Genomic DNA, 10,237 nt, shown 5'->3' with positions numbered 1-10,237 from the left:
ACAGAGCATCAGGGAAGAAGCAGTGTGGATCTAGGGATAAATGGAAAATAGATGCTGTAGGAAAAAAGAAGGGCTTGTTATAGTGGATCCCATAAGAAATTCTTTATATAACAAACTGTTGGTTTAAGTCCATATGAATTGAGGAATTAATTGATACAAAATCTTCCAAACAAAGGAGAAATCTGGTTGGTTGAGGTTTAGACATGCCACATTTCCAAAATGATTTTTGGATACATCCTATATTGAAAGGGAAATAAACTAGACTACAGTAATAAATAAGCAATTTACGGAGGCTTATTAAAATAAAAGCTGAATAACAAAAAAAATCATTAATTTATTGATAAAAATCCCCTAAAATAACAAAAATGCCGTAGTTTTCAAATAAATGTTGTTGGTGGTTAAGGAAAGAAGATAGAACTAACAATGCTAGAACAAATTATAGTAAAGAGGATACAAAAACTGGTAAGGAGAAAAAAAAATTAAAAATTGGAATGTAGGAGAGGGTTATATACATCGGATGATTTGGGTGTATATCTTTATGAAAAAATATAAAAGTGAAAGTTTGGAAGGTAAAATTTGAAATTAAAAATTTGAAGTTAATTACAATTTTGTTATTTGTGATTACTTAAAGCTAAATTTAATAATTTTGCAACTTTCCTGTTTGCTTTATTGAGTGTTAAATTTTTAATGATGTTAAGTCATTCGAAACACATTTTTGTGAATTAGGAATGAAGTCATGTTATAAAATATGAAATATGGTAGCTTGCCAGAGTTTTCGGATAATTATTTTAAGTGATAGTATGACCCTTGGAAAATAAAATGTGGCTGTTTTGGAAAGATAGCATTTTCTTCAAAGGTTAAAAATATATTGACAGGGCCTGAGATTCAATAGGAATTCATCTTTAAGATAAAATCCACATAAAAATTTTAGATATTACCTGATGGCAGAGAGATAAATGGTTGTCAGAAAATGAAAAAGACTCATTTTCGAATTCTGAGTGGCAATTTTCCTATAACTCTGTCACATGAATAAAGTACTTGCTTTTCTGAAGTAGGCTGGCTGAGGGGAAGAGAGAAATGGCCAAGATTAATGAGATAAACCAAAATAATATTTATTTTCCGAGGCACTCTATTAACATTTCAGAGTGGGTCTGCCAGAGCCTTTCTCCAAGTATCATTATGTGAATGACACAGTTAAGACATTTATTAAGTTAACAGAGGTGAAGAATAGAGACACCTTGCAGAAACATCTTTGGCACAATGGAGGGAACTCTTGCAATTCCGTATTATGTCTGTTGTTATTCTTTTGCCTGATGTTATCGCTCATGTTTTGAAATTTGTTCACTGTTTTCTTTTCAGAGCTGGGTGAAGGAAACTTAGAATGTATATAACTTTTAAGAATAAAGATAAACTATGGTTAGCTGAAAAGCCAATTTCAGCAGTAAAATTATTGCTTATGTCAGAGAGAAAGAAAGACAGTGAGACAGAGTGACGCACAGAGGAGTTGTTAGTATAAATTGTGACCTAAAACTTAAAAAAGCAATTTTAATCAGCCAGGCACAGTGTGTGTTTGCCTGTTTTACCCTTTTACTTGCTTGTGTATTAAAGAGTATTTCTAAGTCTGGCTGAGTGTCCTTCCCACATTCAGGAAAGGAATGCTTATGGAAAATAGTGCTTCTAGATACATGGCTAATATGTTTGTTAATATGCAGTGTCATACAAATTTTGGTAATTTTCCCTCATTTTTCCCAAACACTAAGCCATCGATATCAGCACAAGATAAGGCAAGATAGATAAGATAAGATAAGATCAGATGGGATGGGATGGGATGGGATGGGATGGGATGGGATGGGATAGGATAGGATAGGATAGGATGGGATAGGATGGGATAGGATGGGATAGGATGGGATAGGATGTGAGACAGTCTTGAATCCCTATGTTCTTTCCTAGCCGACAGGGTCATTATGTCATGAAAGTACTCAAGGCACCTAGAGATATCCGATGCAAAATGCAATAATAAAATGACCAACAGCATGTGTGTACATCTTAACTTGTCCAATGTGTCTTTTTGGTTGTTTTGTCCAATCTTCAGGTCTGCATAAGTGTGGAAGATTCTCAGGGGCACAGTAATCCCATTCTCTAAAGATAAACTGTTATTAGTAAAGTGTTTATCTGTCCAGTCTTCTGCAATGAACATTTAAATGTGTGTATTTTCTATATTATGCATACTGAACTGTAATCTGAATGTAATAAATTACAAGTCAATACTTAGCAATTATCTGACCCTTCTAATGGCTGCATAGTATTCTGCTATATAGATAACTCCAATTTATTTTTAAAACTTTTTATTGGACAGCTTTTAGGTTGTATCAAATTTTACTAATGAAACAATTCCCCCAATGAACTTCACAATAATATGAATCTTTGCATTTTTGTTTTTGTTTCCATCAGAGAAATCCAAAGAGCAGTTGTTGTACATTTAGATTGTTGGGGTGCATCGAAACATTGCCATCTTAAAAGTCTGTGCAATTTATATTCCAAGTTTAAGAACTCTGTTTTTTTATATATCGCCAGTACTGGAATCTATAGCTCTGTTTAATAATAGGCAAAAGATGATATTTTATTGTTACCTTTCAACTGGGTAAAGGGTTGAGTAACATTTTATTTTCTAAATGTTGAAAATCCAAGTAGTTTCCAAAATAAAAAAAAGGAGGGAAATCCCCTGCCCCCACCACCGAGAGCACTTCTATTTTACTCATTATTTGGTGCAGATGTTAAATGTTGTCATTTTTCTCTCTCTTGTGCCATTTTAGGACCACTCTCTTTTTGCTAACGTTCCTCCTGTAAGATTCTGACGAGAGTTACTGATCCTTATTATAATTTTTGTAGACTCCTCTCTTTCTGGAAGAGTGTATTTCCCTTTGTGGGATTAACTGAGGGGGAAGGTTTTCTGTTATCTGATAAGATTGATGCTGATCCTGACACACTTGCTAAGTAGATTCTATTTCTTTCTAACTTAATGGTGGTGATTTTTGCAGCTTGGAAAATAGCTTCCATTTAAGATTTTCCTGTTACTTAGGGGTTTATTTTTCCTGGACAATTTCCTTTGGATGGCAGTGTATATGATTTCTGGTTGTATGAATTTCAGCTGAATCAAAGCATAAATGTACAAACTCAATAGTCATGAGACATAGATAGTTGTTAAAATTTCCACCAGACACATTATTTCTCTTTAGTTCAAATTTGAATTTCACAATAAGAATAAAATATTTTTTGCATATTATATTTAAGAAATTACATTAGACTTTATGACTCTGGTAAAGGGAGCATGCTTGAGATTTAAAACCTTGTGTATTAATATTTCAATGATAAAATAGTGTGTATTGGGATAGCAAAAAGATATACTTGCTCTGGCTTTATGTGAGATTGATATGATATAGATGTACTTGAAAAGAATTAATGAGAAAAGAATGGAGAGTACATTTTTTCATATTAGTTGTGCCTAAGACCATGAAGTATGATTACCTAGAATAAGAAATTTTGAGCTTTTATCACACACTGGTTTCTAAGTCTAAGATCTTAACATGTAAGCAATTTCATTGGAACAAAGCTTACTTTATTTAGAAAATGAAAATAATAATATCATTTCTATCTCACACATAAAACAATGTATTTACACTAAAACAAATCTATATTTGACATGATATCAAATATGCATCTACCTTTTTCTAATCTTTATTACCTAAATTCTATATTTTTGCTGCTTGTGTAAAAGTTTAGAAATTTTAAATGGCTTCTCTTGAGGCATCATATTAATTGCATAAATTATTCAAGTGCATAGTTTATGTGCATATCTTAAAAAAAGGATCACTTTCTATAGAGAGAAATAGAGACATAACTAAGGAGGAAAAAGCCTAGGCCAATATGCCTATTTTGTAGTATTATTATTATTATTTTTTGCTTTCCATTCTTCTTTTTCACATTTCAGATCTGATTTTTAATGCAGTATCAAATATATGTATTAAACTAGAATCTGAGAGTCTTCATTAAGCACTTTTACATAAAAACGATTTCCAATTTATAAATGAGGAAACTGAATCACAGTGAGATTAAGTGATTTGGTGAAGCCCACACGCTAGTCTATAAGAGAACTGAGACTGGAACTCAGAACTCTTTGGGGCCTAACAATGTTCCTAACCTCAGTGTTTCCTGTCTTCTGGGGCATTTGCGTTCATGTACTATTTTTGCGTAACTTTGTATTTCATGAGTACCAGATGAGAGTGGTAGAAAGTCACATTTAAAATTAGGGATCTGGAGTTCTAGGCTGACTTTTTCATCTGATTAGTGCTGTATTCTTTGGTTATTATTTAAATTTCTCTGCATTTTTATTTTATACTCTGGAGAATGAGGCTAGTAATACTACCTACTGTTTCTTACTCATTTCACAGGAATGATTTATGTGCACGATGAAAATTTTATGAAGATATTGTAAAGCCTTGTGATAGACTTATTGTTCAAAACTTTCACTGTCTCTTCTTATTAAAGATTTTATAGTTTTCTATGATAAAAAATGGGGTATGTTTTCCTTTGGTCAATGAAATATGAGCAGAACTGATATGCTTTGTTATAAGAAGAAGCTTTTTCTTTCTTTTCGGACTCCGTTCCCTCTCATTTCTGCTTGCAAACAAGCTTTTTTTTTTTTCTCTCTGAGCTCATCTCTTTACTGTTCTAAGCTGCTGAACATAGTCAAGAGTAGCCCACACATGGTATTAAATAGGCTCCAACTGTTAAAAGATAAAAAACTGTGAAGAGCTCTCAGCAACATGGGCAAATGGCTTAAAGAATAGCAAGGGTGGCCATAAATCTCATTGTTAAAATCTTCAAATTGACTTAAGTAATACCCACTAAATTCTTTCAACCAGATACAATTTTGTAGGGAGAAGAGACTAGAAGAGCCATTAAGATCCTGGCTCTCCCATAGAAGCCTAATAAGCCTACTCTAGAGTTGGAGGCATGTTCTGAAAAGAATTGCTATTGTAGTTTGTGTCACATGTGCTGATTTGACTCAAACACACAAGAAACTATATATATATATATATATATATATATATATATATATATATATATATATATATATATATATATATAGTAGAGTATTATGATCCCCAAATCCACTAGCCTTAACTAAAATAGATTCAGTTTTCAAAACTTAATATGACCTTTAGGCTTACAATCTTTTATGGTTAGAAAACAAGATGTGAAATTTTCTCAGATTCCAAGAAGGTCATTTGCTCTAAAGAGGTCAGGAGATAATGTCCTTCTAAAGAGGTCAGAAGATAATGGAAAAAGACCTCCCAAAGGGCTAATCCAAAGGCTATTGATAACAATGTACTCTATTCCTCCAAGCAGAAACAGGGCTTGATGAAGAAACATTTTCTGCTGTGTTAGCTTGCTAGGGCTGCCATAACCAAATACCACAGACTGGATGCTTTCAACAGCAGGAAGTATTTTCTCACAGTTCTGGGAGCTGGAAGTCTGAGATCAGGATGCCAGCAGTGTTCATTTCTGGTGAGAGCTCTCTTCCTGGTTTGCAGATAGCTGTCTTTTCTTTGTTTTTTCCTTTTCCTGGTGTATCCACATAGTCTTTTCTTTGTGAAGAGAGAGAGAGAGAGAGAGACAGACAGACAGACAGACAGACAGACAGACACCAAGACCTTCTTATAAGAACACTAATTCTGTTCGATTAGGGCCCCAACCTTATTACCTCATTTAAACTTACTTCCTTAGAGGCCCCATCTTCAAAGACAGCCGCACTGCGGTTCAGGGATTCATGTATGAAGTTTGAAGGAACACAGACATTCAGTTCAGAACACCTACCTGTAAGGTAGGCTCCTTACAGTGCCTGAAAGCAGGATTTTAGAATTATTATAGAACAATGGCTACTCATATCTACCATTGTTCCTGTTTCTGAATGGGTGTGCTTATTAATGGGGGGTGGGGCAGGGAGGACTGATAATTAGCCATTTTAGTTATATGTCTTTGGATCAAGAGGAGGCACATATGAACCTAATATTGAAACTCTCATGAGAATGTGAGTTTCATGCCTTGATGGGATGATGGAACTTTTGGATTACCTCCTTGTGGAGATATGATTTAATTTTTTTTTCTGTCCTTCTTGCTATGTCCCTTCATGTCATGTATCTTCCTGTGGAAGGATTATATATTTGAATCTCATTGACACTAGACTTGACAATATGACTTGTTTTGTTTGGATAAGAAAATGTGAGCAAAAGTGATATTTGTTACACTCAAATGGAAACCTTAAGCCAGAGTATATTTCTCTATCAGATGGACAACATCCTAGATAAAGGTTACTCTGTCAGCTTGAATGCTCTTGAGAAGATAACATTGAGCAGAACAGTATAGGCATATGGTATGAATAAGGAACACACAATAAAACAAAATAAAGGTTTTGTTGTGAGCCATGACAGACAGTTTAAGATGGGTTGTTATCACATATAACTCAGCCTAGACTGACTGATAACATTCTCTATGTATATGAGGAATTAATGTTACATATAATGTGCAAGCTATACTTAATTTATCAAAATTGACCAAAGGATTAAATATACTATTTTATTGAATTTACTAGTTTCTTGAGGTTAAGAGTAAACTAAAGAAAGGCATATTTTCATATTGGAAAGTTGCCCAAAAAATAATTGAATAACTTATTTTATTTGCTTCAGTGTTAAAATAAGATCCACTAAACTATTCTTAACAAAAGTTTGGAATAAAGTTTTAAAATGAAGAATAGAGATTTTGGAAAAGAATTAATTCTTCTAGTGAGTGTTCCATGACTTCAGCTCCTTTACTGTAACAAAATAGGGATGTAGTGCACTATTTCTGCTCCCATGGATGACAAACATACTGACTCATTCAGTCCCATTTCATTATAATAAATTTAGAATGATTTCAGCAACATTTTCTATGAACTGGCCAAAGCTATTAAGAGGCTAACTCTGCTTTTGCCTAATTTAAATTCAGTTGATACTCCAGTGTGAGATCTCTAGCTTATCTGATCTTCATTAAGGGTCTGTTAAACTATGAAAAAGTATTATGTTTTTAAACGTTAACATCATTACATATAATATTAATTGCCGAAGTATACTAATTAGCTTATTAGAGAAATGGTTCTTTGTATACATATATATATATACATATATATATGATATATATATCACATAACGATCATTTCACTTGTTACAGAGTCTGCATCGAGTAGCATTAGGAGCAGAAAGAAAAAATTTGTGTTATAAAGGAAAGGGTCACACAAGCACGCCATAATCATCAGTATTCTTTTTTAAGTTGTACCAACTAAAACTCCTTTAGCCACCACCTTGTCTTTAATCACTTGAAAGGATGAGGTGCTCATTAGTAGGCTTCTCCATCCAGTTTCTGGTGCTGAGCATAGTATTGAAGAAGGGAGATAAAATGGACTTACTCAGCACTACAGATAGAGTCAATTGATCTTCCAGGCAGCAAATACTTGATCAGCTCTTCTCATACTTACCAGTCTTTCTATGTGGAGAGGTCTGAAATCAATGAATAGCAGCAGCTTAGCCAAATGAGATATCAACAGAATGTGCTTTAATTGTAAGGACATTCTATCTGTCTACATTAAGACCCAGAATAATTTGTGCCATAGTCTTAAAGGCTTTGTTAAGTTTTTATCAAATGAGGATAAAATACTGTCCTAGTACAAAATCTTAATTTTATAGATGTAAAGTACAAATAATTTGCCTGAAGTTCATATGACATGAAGATAAAGAAAATCAAAACAGAATGATTCTACTTTCTCTTAATACTATAATGCCCACAACTACTGAGCTTAGTATGATCATTAGTAGTAGCCCAAATTGAGGAAATCGTGGTGGAGAGTAAGGTAAGTGTTCTGGGAGTCAGGTCACTGAAGTTCTGCAGTGAGAACATCTGAAAATAGGTGACTTCCTTTTTCTTTTTTAAAAAAAGAAAAGCTGTTTATAGCATCAATAGTGTATTACCTGAGAGGTCCATGTCTGTCCCTTCTGAATATTGTCAATAGAAATGCTAATAAAAGCCGTGGAAATTTCCAAATGTTGTGGTCCCCAAATTTCTTCTAATATTATGTATTGCTTACTTACTTTCTTGTTTTGCTATTTTTTAATTGCACTTTATTTTTATTTTAATTAGTTTGTACTCTAAATATTTGCAGAAGGTAAATCCTTATTGTAAAAACTTTTTTCAGTGTAACGGATATTTTAATATTCTTGTTCATATTTATTTAATACCTAGTTCTCTCTAAGTGCTTATTCAGTTTTAACAATTGTTTTATGTGTTGGCAACACATTTCTATTGATCACTCAATTGAAAAATTTCTTGTACAATGGCATGAGTAAGGCTTATATTTATTTTGGAGTGCATTTTCAGCATTGACATCCCCTGCTGTGTAAATAGGACTATTGTTAAGGAAGAGTACAGTTTTTCATAAATATATGTTGAAGAAAGGTTGAATATTTGCCACTGGGAAAATCCGTTAAGAGATGATTACTCAAGAAATTGATTATCTGTGTTGCTACTCTCATATAGGATATAGTATCTAGTACAGCATATATAATACATATCTTGTATAGGAGTCTAGGATATTATTGAGAAATAAAGAATCAAATATGAAGATATTTCAGAATGGTTTCAACTTATTTCTTATATACTTGAGAATATTTAATAACATTAGAAGTGCTTATGAGTAACAAAATGAAGCTTTAGATCTGAAAGAGCCCTCAGAAATCACTTTGTCTAGCTCTTACAATTTAGAGATGAAGAAATTGACCCAGAGGTGTCTAGTGCCATAGTACAAGGGAGTGACAGATTTGAGGATTGAATACAAGAATCTTTGTGACTAATCTTTGTGACTAATCTTTGTGACTAATCAATGCTCTTTCTTCTGCTTTAACTTGACTCCTTGTATTCTTAAAAATCATTACTTAGTAAATTTATTAGGAAAACATTAGGGCACGATTCTCCTATCAGTATTTTTATTTCATCAAATCAGATGGGCATTGATTGGTGTTATGACCCAGTAAAATGGTGATTCTCCTTGAACTGAATTCTAAAATTTATAATTTCACGAAGAATTTATAATAATTAAGAAACTCTGACATTTAATTGTCCAAGGACAGGTTTAAAATCCTAAAGTTATTTTATCTGGCCTATAACTCATCTTTCTATATGCATTTTTTCCCCCTCTGTTTACTGAACCAAAGGCCTGGGTAAAGAATTTTATCAAAACTCTATTATTTGTGATATGTGAGACTGTCTATTACATAAAGTGAGTAGCGGTTATTTTTCAAGCATGTTCTGGCAGACATTGTTAGGTGGGAATGTCACTTCCCTACACCATTATCTCTAAATAAGTCCATGGTAAGAGAGGTTGATTAGTATAAAGCTCCCAGAACATCTCCATCTCTTTACTCACTCTACTCCTGGCAAATAAGAGTGGCTTATTTGAATTGAGAATTTGGTTAAAATAAACTCACCATGTTTATCTTAGGTCTGCCATTTTATTTCTATTGGGGGTTAGCTGGCCCAGGGAGCAGGTCTCCTCCACCATAATACCCAGAGTGAGGAGACATTCTGTTGTTTAGTGTTGCCTGTAATAAAATGGTAAAATCTGCCAAATTATTGGGATTAGTTAGCGGGATTGTCATAGTTTGCACAATAAGCTATGTCCTCTAACTCAGTCTTTCTGCGTAATAAATGTGATATTTTGATCTATATCCCTTCCTTATTTAAGTTTTCAATTTTTTTTTGGAAGAAACAAGAACTTTACAGTCATCAACAGATGCTCTTGGCATAGATTAATTAAAAATATAACACAAGAATATGATATTTAAAAATTAGCTTAAGAAAATTGTAGGGAGAAAGAAATCTCCCATTTCCCCCATTCCCAATTAAATATGTTAGTGACTTCTTGAGTGAGTGAGCTCTTAGCCTAGTATGAATGAGAGATTTTTCCTTGTGATACTCTCTAGATACTGCAATCCCAATCTGATGCTGTGTGATGAGATCCTCAGCTTCCTACTTTCTGGGAGTTGGTGATGAACTCTCTCGTTTTCTCTTAGAAATTCATCAACCCTATACCTCCAGTATTCTACAGAATCCTGGCTGTCTCACACCTGCAAACTTCTTTGAGAAGAAGCTC

This window comes from Pteropus vampyrus, unplaced genomic scaffold, assembly GCF_000151845.1.
Source record: "Pteropus vampyrus isolate Shadow unplaced genomic scaffold, Pvam_2.0 Scaffold43, whole genome shotgun sequence".
NCBI lineage: Eukaryota > Metazoa > Chordata > Mammalia > Chiroptera > Pteropodidae > Pteropus > Pteropus vampyrus.
Note: the sequence above shows the minus strand (reverse complement) of the source record.